The following is a 12857-nucleotide window of genomic DNA, read 5'->3' as shown; positions in this document are numbered from 1 at the left end:
ACAGAAAATAGTAATTTTGTCAATTGAACAAAAGAATATGTTATCTTCAGTACTGAATGGTAAAAATCACCTGGACTAATTTCACGCACCTCCGGCAGAGTTACAGAGAGTGCTAATGGAAGATCAAGAACATTACGGTTATAGAATTGCAAAGTAGGGAAGTTATGTTAAACCTGTATCAAACCTCGGTTTGGTCATTCGTGGGGTAGTCTTCGCCGTATTAAAAAAATGACAGGCAGGCAGAGGTGATGTGCAAAGATAATGCCAGAAATGTGTGGGCAGACATTTCAGGAAAGGATTGACAGGCTGCATCTCTTTTCTCTTGAGAAAAGAAGGGTGAGAAGAAGACTTGTTAAAAGAAGGCTAATAGACATCTTTAAAATTATGAAAGGTTTTGACAGAATCAATACAGAGGGAATGTATAACTTTGTGGGGAAGAACGTAGCTGGGAATTATCAAAAATAAATAGTCACCAAAAAATTGAAGGGGCAATTCAGAAGAAACATCCTTACACAAAGTGTGCTGAGTATGTGTAACACATGTGACACAGGGTATGGTGGAAGCGAATAATACATGCATTTAAGGGGAAGAGACAAGCATATGAAGGAGAAGTGGAAAGATGTTTACGGTGGTAGATATTTCTGAGATTTTACAAATATGACATTTGCAAAATTGTTATGTTTTGGGACTGCCTTTAATTTCGGGTAAAATGAAGGGAGTCATGTGACATTTTCTGAAATCTACTTGGCAAACAGGTCTGGGTGCCATAGCTGTTGAAAATTAAAGGGAGACCCAGGTTTTTTGCTGGGAAGAAAGTACAAGGTGTACAATTTTGGAGATAATGACAGCAGCATTTGTGCTTTCAGTGGTTAGACTAGTAGTCTCCAGAGTACCAGGAAGGTGTTGAGACTGTCAGGTTGTAAACAGTTATGCCCATTACTGAATACTTATTCCAAGCTGAAAGAGCACAGTAAGAAGTCTTACAACACCAGGTTAAAGTCCAACAGGTTTGTTTCAAACAAGAGCTTTCGGAGCACTGCTCCTTCCTCAGGTGAACTCAGGAGATTCACCTGAGGAAGGAGCAGTGCTCCGAAAGCTCGTGTTACAACCTGGTGTTGTAAGACTTCTTACTGTGCTCACCCCAGTCCAACGCCGGCATCTCCACATCAAAGCTGAAAGAGATTTTGGCTTTCAAGGAAAGCTTACCAATTTAAAAAAATGTTTCCTTGGGGATGTGGACATCACTGGCTAGGTCAGCATTTATTGCTCACCCCTAATTGCTTTGAGAAGATGGTGGCGAGCTGCCTTCTTGAACCTCAGTGCTGTTAGAAAGACAGCTCTAGGATTTTGAGCCAGTGACAGTGAAGGGAATGGCGATATAATTCCAAGTCAGGATTGAATGTGGCTTGGAGGGGAACTTGCAGGTGGTGGTGTTTTCTATCTGCTACAAGGCTTATATGATTCATATTGTTCTGGAGTAGGACGGTGAAAGGGGATGGATTCTAGGTACCTCGGAAAATCACAGGCACACCTAGTCTACCAGGATCCAGGAGAGAGCGACAGAGGAAGCAGCTAGAGACCAAACGTCTCTATGGTTCACAGTGGAGGAATATGAAATTATTTTGTCCACTCAAGATGAGCACAGGAGGGCATGCAAGAGTAGAATCAGGCAGACCTAAATATAGAAACATAGAAAATAGGAGCAGGAGAGGCCATTTGGCCCTTCGAGCCTGCTCTGCCGTTCATTATGATCATGGCTGATCATCAAGCTCAGTAGCCTGATTCCTCCCCTTCCCCCATATCCTTTGATCTCCTTCGCCCCTAGTGCTATATCCAACTGCTTCTTGAAAATATACAATGTTTTGGCCTCAACTGCTTTCTGTGGTAGGAAATTTCACAGTCTGCCACTCTCTGGGTTAAGAAATTTCTCCTCATCTCGGTCCTAAAAGGTCTACCCTGAATCGTAAGACTGGGACCACTAGTTCTAGACACCCCCACAATCAGGAGCATTCTTCTTGCATCTGCCCTGTCGCGTCCTGTTAGAATTTTATAGGTTTCTATGAGATTACCCTCATTCTCCTAGACTCCATTGAATGCAATTCTAACTGACTCAATCTCTCCTAATAGGTCAGTCCCACTATCCCAGGAATTAGTCTGGTAAATCTTCTTTGCACTCCCTCTGTAGCAAGAACATCCTCTCTCAGATGAGGAGCCCAAAACTGCACACAATATTCCAGGTGTGGCCTCACCAAGAAACACATCCCTGCTCCTGTACTCAAATCCTCTCGCTATGAAGGCCAACATACCATTTGCCTTCTTTACTGCCTGCTGCACCTGCATGCTTACCTTCAGCAACTGGTGTACGAGGACACCCAGATCTTATTGTGCAATCCCCACTCCTAATTTATGGAAATTCAGATAATAATCTGCCTTACTTTTTTTGCTGCCAATGTCGATAACCTCATATTTATCCATAAAATATTGCATCCGCCATTCATTTGCCCACTCACTCAACTTGTCCAAATCACACTGATGCGTATATGTATCCTCCTCATGGCCGACCCTCCAACCCAGCTTTGTGTCATCTACAAATTTGGAGATATTGGGCGTGATTCTCCGCTCCCCACGCCGGGTGGGAGAATCGCGGGAGGGCCCCCCGACTAATTTCACGACCCCCTGGCGCCCCCCGCGATTCTCCCACCCTCCCGCTCGGAGGAATCGGCAGTCGCCGTGAAAAACGGCGACCGGCGATTCTCCGACCCGGATGGGCCGAGCTGCCTGCCGTTCGCGATCGTTTCACGACGGCGGCAACCACACCTGGTCGCTGCCGTCGTGAAATCGCCGTGAGATGCCCGTTTTGGGGCTTGTAGGGGGCCTGGTGGGGAATGAGCATCACGACTGTGCTCGGGAGGGGACAGGCCCGCGATCAGTGCCCACCGATCGTCGGGCCGGCATCTCAATCGGACGCACTATTTCCCCTCCGCCGCCCAGCAAGATCAAGCTGCCACATCTTGCGGGGCGGCTGAGGGGAAAGACGGCCACCGCGTATGCGCGGGTTCGAGATGTCAGCCGTTGTGACGTCAGCCGTGCCTGCGCGGGTTGGAGCTGGCGTCAAGGCCCGGCGGCCGAGAATAACGGAGCGCTGCTCCTAGTCCCCTGGGTGGGGGTGAATTCGGTGAGAGGAGCGGGCTCCGAGGCCGTCGTGAAACTCGGCCGAGTTCACGACGGCCTTCCCGATTTTTCCCGGGAGTGGAGAATCGCGCCCATTATATTTTGTTTCCTCAACTAAATCATAAACATACATTGTGAATAGCTGCGTGCCATTTGGAAAAAGACCCGTTTATTCCTACTCTTTGTTTCCTGCCTGCTAACCAGTTTTCTATCCATCTCAATAAACTACACCTAATCCCATGCGCTTTAATTTTCCACGCTAATCTATTATGCAGGACTTTGTCGAAAGCCTTCTTGAAGTCCAAATAAACCACATCCACTGACTCCTCTTCATCAACTCTATTCGTTACATCCTCAAAGAATTCAAGTAGGTTTGTTCAGGAGTTCCCTTTCATAAATCCATGCTGACTCTCCGGTCCTGCCACTGATTTATAAGTGCTCCACTATAAAATCTTTGATAATGGATTTTAGAATTTTCCCCACTACTGACGTAGGTCTACTGGTCTATAATTCCCTGTTTTCTCTCTGGGCAGCACGGTAGCACAGTGGCTAGCACTGTGGCTTCACAGTCCCAGGTTCAATTCCACGCTGGGTCACTGTCTGTGCGGAGTCTGCACATCCTCCCCGTGTCTGCGTGGATTTCCTCCGAGTGCTCCGGTTTCCTCCCAGAGTCCAAAAAATGTGCAGGTAGGTGAGTTGAAAATGCTACATTTCCCATTAGTGTGCAGAAAAACAAGGTTAGGAGGGGTTATTGGGTTATGGGGATAGGGTGGAAGGGTGGAAGTGTGGGCTTAAGTGGGTTGGTGCAGACTCGATGGGCCGAATGGCCTCCTTTTGCACTGTATGCTCTATGTACCTCCTTTTATAAATAATGAGGTTGCATTAGCTACCCTCCAATCTGCAGGAACTGTTCCAGTGTCTGTAGAATCTTGGAAGGTGACCACCAATGCATCTACTATTTCTAGGGCCATTTCCTTAAATAATCTGGGATGTAGATTATGAATCCCTGGGGATTTATCAGACTTCAATCCCATAAATTTCCCAAATCCATTTATCTACTAGAGATTTCCTTTAGTTCCTCCCTCTCTCAAAACCTTGGGCGGGATTCTCTGATCCTGAGGTGAAGTGTTGACGCCGTCGTAAACGCCGTCGCGTTTTTCGATGGCGTCAACATTCCCTCAGGAGCAGAAATTCTGACCCCTACCGGGGGCTAGCACAGTACTGGAGCGACCCACGCCGCTCCAGCTGCCGATCCCCGGCATCAGATGGACGCCACGGGTCTGCGCATACTCAGTGGGACCGGCGCCAATGCGCACATGCATAGTGGGACCGACGCCAATGCGCGCATGCGCAGTGGCTCCCTTCTCCCCCCTCCCCCACCAGGCCGCCCCTGGATGCATCCACGCTGAGGTCCTGGCGGGTAAGAGCAGATGTGAGCAGCGCCGGCAGGACTCGGCTTTTTTTGCGTGGCTCCTTGGCCCATCCCGGGCCGAGAATTGCCGGGGTGCCCCGTAGAGCGGCCCACAACTGGCATCGCGCTGACCACACTGGAGCCAATGGCGGCCATTCTCCGCTCTCCGGAGAATTGGAGGACTGGCATTGAGACGGCGTGGCGCGATTCGCTGTGGTCCTGGCGATTCTCCAGCCCGTTCCCGCAGTGAGAGAATCCCGCCCCTTGTGTTCCCCAACATGTCTGGTATGTTATTTGTGTCCTCCTTTGTGAAGACAGAACCAAAGAATGTATTTAGTTGATCAGTCTTTGTTCCTCATTATAAATTCCCCTATTTCTGACTGTAAGGGACCTACATTTGTCTTCAACAATCTTTTTATCTCCTCACATACATAAAGTGAGGTGCCAACTTGGTGAAGCTCCAGCACAGGACTACTAGCATGCCAAACTGCAAGCAGCGAGAGCTGTGACCCCACAACCAATCAATCTGATCTAGACCCTTTAGTCGTGCCACATGTAGTCGTGAATGTTGGTGGATAATTAAACAACTAACAGGAGGAGGAGGTTCCACAAATATCCCCATTCTCAATGATGGTGGAGCCCATAATGCTGGCACAGCCTGCGATGCCCATGTCCCATGAATGAAAAAATATTTATCCCCCACTCCTGATGAGTTTATAGCACAGGACTACCTGTGTGCCAAACAGGATAAACAGCAAATAATAGACAGAGCTAAGCGATTGCACAACAAATGCATCAGATCTAAGCTCTGTAGTCCTGCCACATCCGTGAATGGTGATGGACAATTCCTCACTGGAGGAAAAGGCTCCACAAATATCCCCATCCTCAATGATGGAGGAACCCAGCACATAGGTGCAAAAGACAAGGCTGAAGATTGTTGAGTGAATGATCCATCTTGGTCTCCTCCAGAGGTCCTCAGCATCACATATGTCAGTCTTCAGCCAGTATGAGTGATATCAAGAAATGGCTGAAGGCACTGGATACTGCAAAGGCTATGGGCCCTGACAGTATCCTAGCAAAAGTACTGAAGACTTGTGCTCCAGAACCTGCCACACCCCTAGACAAGCTGTTTAAGTACAGCTACAACACTGGCATCTACCCGGCAATGTGGAAAACTGCCCAGATGTGTCCTATATAGAAGAAACAGGACATATCCAACCTAGCCAATTATCGCCTTATCAGTCTACTCTCCATCATCAGCAAAGTGATGGAAGCAGTCATCGACAGTGCTATCAAGCAGTATTTACTCAGCAATAACCTGCTAATGGATGCTCAGATGGGTTCCACCAGGGTCACTCAGCTCCTGACCTCATTACAGCCTTGGTTCAAGCATGGACAAAAGTAGTGTCTCAGGACCAACCATCTTCAGCTGCTTCATCAATAACCTGCCTTCCATCATAATATCAGAAGTGGGGATGTTTGCGGGTGACTGCACAATGTTCAGCACCATTCGCGACTCCTCAGATAATGAAGCAGTCCATGTCCAAATGCAGCAATACCTGGACAATATCCAGGCTTGGGCTGACAAGTGGCAAGTTACATTTGTGCCACGCAACTGCCAGGCAATGACATATTAAGAGACATATTAAGATGGCTCAACTTTAGTGCTGATGATGAAGGTGCTCTCAGAGTCTAATCAGTGAGGGGCGAGGGACAGTTCGAACTGCAAATAACACGCAGGAGGAGAAGAAGGGATGGGGAGAAGAGGGTGAAACAATACACAAACAAAGAAGACGTGTGTACGTGGAGCACATATATGGGACAGGTTCCATCAGAAATCGTGTGCCATGCTTATTAGGAGGCGTCCGATTGTCATCATCTGGACACCTCAGAATGTTTGTGCTCCACATACCTCAGAATACTATGCTCCACAGTTGTTCTTGTAATACCCCCATGGGAGATTCACCCATGGAATCATCTACCTCCCCTGGTCGGCAGACCCGCGTCTGCCGGCTACTTGCGTTCATTAGGTTCAGGATTACCGTGACCTGGTCCTCGAATCGTGCAGCTACTCTGACCAACTGTCTGGCATGGTCCCATATCCAATAAGGAGGTTGGCGAGTCTGAGTTATTGTGGGGCGGTTGCACTGCGGGTGGGAACTGCTTCATGAAGGTGTCAATGATAACCAGTACATGAAATGAAAGAGAAAATGCTGGAAAATCTCAGCAGGTCTGGCAGCATCTGTAGGGAGAGAAAGGAGTCCAAGGACTCTTTGTCAAAGCTGACAGACAGAGAAAGTGGGAAATATTTATACTGTGGAGTGAGACTGAAAGATGAGTCATAGCCACAAAAACCCAGGGAAACCGGATGCTAATAGCCACAGAAATCAAAAAGAAAGAGTGCTAATGGCAGTCCCCAAAGAGAACAAAATATGTGAAAGGTCAAACAGTAGAGAAACTAACATCAGAGGATGAACTGTAGATGTAGGGGGAGGGGAAGGGGAAGCAAAGAGGAGAAAGGTTAAGGAAAGGTGGACAAGATTGGGGGGGGGGGGTGGGGTGTTAAATATATATTAAGAAAGAAATGGTAAAAGACAATTAAAATAAAATGGGATGAAATGGGTCTCCTCTATATCGGAGAGACCAAACGCAGACTGGGTGATCGCTTTGCTGAGTATCTTCGGTCTGTGGGCATTCAGGATCCTGACCTTCCTGTTGCTTGCCATTTTAACAAATTACACTGCTCCCATGCCCACATGTCTGTTCTTGGCCTGCTGCAATGTTCCAGTGAAGCTCAAGGCAAACCGGAGGAACAACATCTCATCTTCCGGTTAGGCACGCTGCATCGAATTCAACAACTACAGGTGATCAGCTCTACCCCACCTCGGCCCATTTGTTTTCATCCCATTTCATTTTAACTGTCTTTTACTGGCTTCTCCCTTACACATGATGACAATATGGTGGAATGAACGCAGACATTAGGCATGTGATAGTAACAGGAACTATGCTTGGTCCCCCGGGACGCCCGGAAACAGCAAGCCCAGGATGTCACCCGGCAAATGCAGAAGGCACCTCCAGAACTTGGTGGGATGATTCCTGAGATTGGTGCTCTGATCTTCAGAGACACCCCATTGTTCGTCTCCACCCCCACCTAGCTGTCATGCTGCTCCTGTTCACCTTGATCTACCTCATCATCCTCACGATCCAATTCCGCAGGTGGACAGCAGAGATCACGGAGCGCCAGGACATGGGACTCGTGTTTACTGCATGGGCCCCTTTAATCCAGCCAGACCAATGATCCCAGGGACTGAGTATCCAGGTTGTCTTGTATATGACCTTTGTAGAACTGTAACTTCTTAAGGCTAGCCTTTTTATATTGATCTGCACTACCGTCTGTACGTTCTGCAGTTTGTACCGGACAGTATTCCTCCACGTCTGTATCAGGTTTTCGATATTGTCCCACCTCTGCATTAAACTGCCAATTGTATCTTACAGTACGGACACTTTCATTTCTCTGACCGTATTAGGTCTGTTATGGAATGTATATTGATATTTGTCTTTGTTATTCGTGTATTCTGTATTAGGGAGTTGAGCACGTATAGTTAGGGTCCTACCTGACGGATAGGTGGCAGGGGATGCAGGGCATCTATTGGTCTGATCTATTCGCCTTCGGGATCAGGAGGGGGGGATCTATGGACCTCTGAAATGGCCACCCACAAACATAGTGGGCACAGCATGGATATGGACGTGCAGCAGCTTGCAAATGTTCAAAGACTGCAGGCCAGATGGTGCCTCGGGATATAGCGGTTGAATGCAGGAGGGAGCCATTCGGACCCTCGAGTCTGCTGCGCCATTTGTTTTATCGACCACTGGCGGCAACAGCGGCGATACCTTCACCAGCCCTGGGGAGAGGATCATCCATGGCATCCACAGAGGGACCAGAGCCGGGGACTCGCACCACCAGCAACAGATATCCAACACGGCCAGACGACGGATTACAGATAAGGCCATATGTGCTCTGTACTTGCCAGTCACCTGGATGTGAAGTTAGGGTCATTCTTGTGTGTCAGTTTAGATTGCAACTTGTATGTGTGTGTTCACTGTGTGTGCGTGTTATAAACTATTACTGTATTGAACAACTTGTGGTCATTTGTCCACCGTGTACGGGTTACAGACACACACTGTGGTTTAGAAGGTACACCAGGGGTCGGGGAGGGGATGGGCTGCGCAGTGGGTGGGGGGTGGCGGTGAGGGGATGTAGGTCGAGAGGGGTGTGGGGAGGGTTGTCCACACATGTGTCATGGGGACGTGCAATTAAGCAGGGACTCACTGGCTCGCCTGTCGCCGACCTCCGTGTTGGCGACCTCCCTTTCCTCTGGGCCGCCAACCACGTCCAGTGCCCTCTGCTCGTGTACGGTGAGAGGTTGCAGGTCTGGTGATGCCCCTCTGGTCATCTCTCGCTGCCGGCGGTTGTGCGCGGCCATCTCCTGGGGAAGGGAGCATTGTGTGGGGGGAAGGGGGTTGGTTGCCAGGGCGGCAGAGCAGCTGACCCACCCTGGCCGCCTTGAGGAGGCCATGCAATCTCTCCGGGCACTGGATGCCAGTCCAGACGACGTTGCCCACGGTGCTGACCGCTTCTGCCAGCTGCGCGCAGACACGACGAACGGTGGCGCCTGGTGGTCTTCCTCCCGGGCTGGGGTACAGGGTCATCCTTCTCTCCTCCACGGTCCAGCAGCGTATCTTGTCTGGTTCAGCGACCGTTTAGGGGCTAGCACCGGCGCCATGTAGAACCCAATCGATTCTAATGAGAAACGGTGCCGGATTCACCGGTTTCATGATTGACACTCAGGAGGCTGACAAGCTGCACCAGCCCTGGGGAAAGGAACATCCACGCCATCCACAGAGGGACCCGAGCCAGGGACTCGGACGACCAGCAACAGATATCCAACACTTCACTCCTCACACACACCATCCCAGCCAACAAGATGGCAGCAAGGAGAGCGGCCCTAAGATTCACCAACGCTGAGCTCCTGGGCGGTGTGGTGGAGTGGTGGGCCACCGTGTACCTTGGTCTGGGAAGAAGGCTGCCAGCCACTGCAGTTCGCTGTCCTGGGCGCAGGTGGCAGAGGCGGTCAGTGCCACGAGTAACACCATCTGGATCTGCCTGCAGTGCCATAAAAAACTGCACAACCACCTCAGGGCGGCTATGCCCCTGGCACCAGCCCACCCAACCAACACACCAGTTACTGCACTCCCCGGCAACCTGGAGGGCTTCCGAACCCCCACCCTGCATTACATGCCAACACCCATACCGACCACCATGGAAGGTGCCCTGGCCACTAAAGCCACTAGCTACCCACCCCGCTGGGCTGCATGCATCGGACTACCTAACGCTGTCGTTTTCTGTTTCCGCCGCTCCCGCCAGAAGGCTGCTCATAAGCGCTGGGAGTGTGAGGAGACTGGAAGGGGACCACCGGACCTGTTGCCCCTCAATGCGGCAGAGCAGCGTGTCCTGGTCATGGTCGGTGGACCCGAGGAATGGGAAGTCACAGGAGTGGAGATCGGCCTCGGGTGAGGAATTAAGACCCCGCTGAGTTGCGGTTCCCCGCACCGCACCCTCCCCACCACCACACTCGGAGGAAGGCCATCATTGCTGCTGAATTCCAATATCCATTGTCTGCATGGGGTGAAAGGCCGACATGTTGGCATGGTTCATACCCCCTGTGCCCAACCGGGTTCAACAGGTCAACCGGGCTACACAGGTCAACCGGTTTACACTGTGGACTCTGTCCACGCATATCTCCCCCACCCACCACATCCTTACGGCCGGTGTAACTCTGCAGAACCAGGGGCCAGGTGGGTGGTCAGTGGGGTGCACAGCAAGGTGGCTGCCTTGCAGGCTGTGGCAATGGCAGTTCATGACAGGACACTGCTCCAGTCTCGTGGGAGGTCACCCCGGCTCCATGGCGCTTACGCACCCCTCCCCCACACCCACACCCACCCCCGCCCCCGGCCCTGGCAGGGTTCCCTCCCTGAACTGTTAGCCCGACCAATGTCAGAATCGGCAGTCCACGGTCGTGTCTCTCTATGTCCAATCTCCTCTCTCTGCCTCTTCGGCCAGCGCACCTGTTCCACTAAGTGAACCTCGCTGTCAGGAATTTGCCCCGATGGAGAACCGCAGAGGCCCCGGAGAATACCAGGTCAGGCCCGATAATTAAATGCCAAGGCCGCTTACTGTATGTGTGGTGTGGATTGCATTGCCGCCGCTGTCGAGGCGATGAAGAATTGCAATTTGGCGTGGAATTGGCGGCTGCCATGATTTCGGCGTCAAAACCGATTCTCTGCCCAATTACCTTTCCTGATTTTGGCGTCAGCCGACGGAGAATCCCGACCCATATTTAAAAAAAAAAACTGATTCCAGGCATTGAACGTTTCCTTTAACTTCAATTCATAACTGGATTATCCCTGTTACTCGCCCATGTACCCTCTCAATGCAGATTCATTCCTTAAATCTATAACATTGCTTTCAATAGCCACGCTCCACAACAATATTTGTTTGCAAAGCAGTGCCGATTGTCCCTTTAAGGGTAGAATAGCAGAATAAGGGTCTCATATCCTGTTTGACCAAGCGGGACTCAGAGTGTGGTGAGAGAGGCTCTTAGGCAGGGGCATTTTGGGAGCTAACTACAGCCATGAGGCTGCTGTCCAATTCTTATCAATAAATACCTTTGTGTTCCTTAGTAAACTCTGTGAAAGCGCTTCTTTACATCAGGTGACCAAGCTAAATTATCCTGACACTGCTTCTGGCCCGACACCTGTGAAGTCTAAAAAAAAAAGCACTCATAAGAATGTTTCTCTTCGGATGAATAGACACATTTGATACCTTCACGGACTGGACATAACGTCAAGTGCCTTGGTTATTATTTCCGAGCAAATGAAATAGGGGAGGAGGTGAAATGCAAAGCAATTCTCCGAAGTGTTTGTGGAATACAGACCTTATTCGCAGTCTTACAGCCCCAAACGTGTCTGACTCCATATCATTTAGTGAGCTCATGGATTTAGTGAAGGCTCAATTGCAACCTCAACCATTAGTCATACTCCAGATATTTAAATTTAATTAGAGGGTGAAAGCCCAAGGAAAATTGATCAAGGCTTACATTGCTGAACTGACACTATTATAGGAGTACTGTGATGTTGGAGCCACCTGAAATGACATGCTACGGGTTAGGTTAGTCTGTGACATGTACATTAACTCAATTTAATGCATATTGTTTGCAGAGGTTGACATGAATTTTAAATAAGCAATAGAGATAGCACTAGCCATGGAAAGCACTGAAAAAAGGTGCACAAGAGCTACAGAGCACACAAATTGGTGGCGCTCACCAGTTAGGACAGGAACCTGCAGCCAGCCGTGGTGCCAAAACTGTTGCAGCAGCTGCGCAGCAGGCAATAATTTCAGCCACCAACAGAACGAAAGGGTACAGAATAGGCAATCAGTCAGTAATGTTTAAAGTGGAATGTTACCGATGTGGAGGTGACCACGCCCTGAATCATGTTGGCTTAAAGAGGCTGAGTGTTTTTATTGTCACAAAGAAGACATTTGATAAAGCAATGCAGAGTCTTGATCGCCAAGTAATCGATCAAAACACCCAAAGACCATAAGACATAGAAGCAGAATTAGGTCACTTGGCCCATCGAGTCTGCTCTGCCATTCAATCATGGCTGGTATTTTTCTCATCCCCATTCTCCTGCCTTCTCCCCATAACCCCTGATCCCCTTATTGGTCAAAAACCTATCTATCTCTGTCTTAAAGACACTCAGTGATTTGGCTTCCACAGCCTTCGGCGGCAAAGAGTTCCACAGATTCACCACCCTCTGGCTGAAGAAATTCCTTCTCATCTCTGCTTTAAAGGAACGTCCCTTTAGTTTGAGATTGTGTCCTCTGCTTCTAGTTTTTCCTACAAGTGGAAACATCCTCTTCACGTCCACTCTGTCCAGGACACGTAGTATCCTGTAAGTTTCAATAAGATCCCCCCTCATCCTTCTAAACTCCAACAAGTACAGACCCTGAGTCCTCAACCGTTCCTCATACGACAAGCTCTTTATTCCAGGAATCATTCTTGTAAACCTCCTCTGGACCCTTTCCAAGGCCAGCACATCCTTCCTTAGGTACCGGGCCCGAAACTGCTCACAATACTCCAAATGGGGTCTGACCAGAGCTTTATACAGCCTCAGAAGTACATCCCTGGTCTTGTATTCTGGCCCTCTCGACATG

This window comes from Scyliorhinus canicula, chromosome 3 (genome assembly GCF_902713615.1).
Source record: "Scyliorhinus canicula chromosome 3, sScyCan1.1, whole genome shotgun sequence".
Classification (NCBI taxonomy): domain Eukaryota; kingdom Metazoa; phylum Chordata; class Chondrichthyes; order Carcharhiniformes; family Scyliorhinidae; genus Scyliorhinus; species Scyliorhinus canicula.
Note: the sequence above shows the minus strand (reverse complement) of the source record.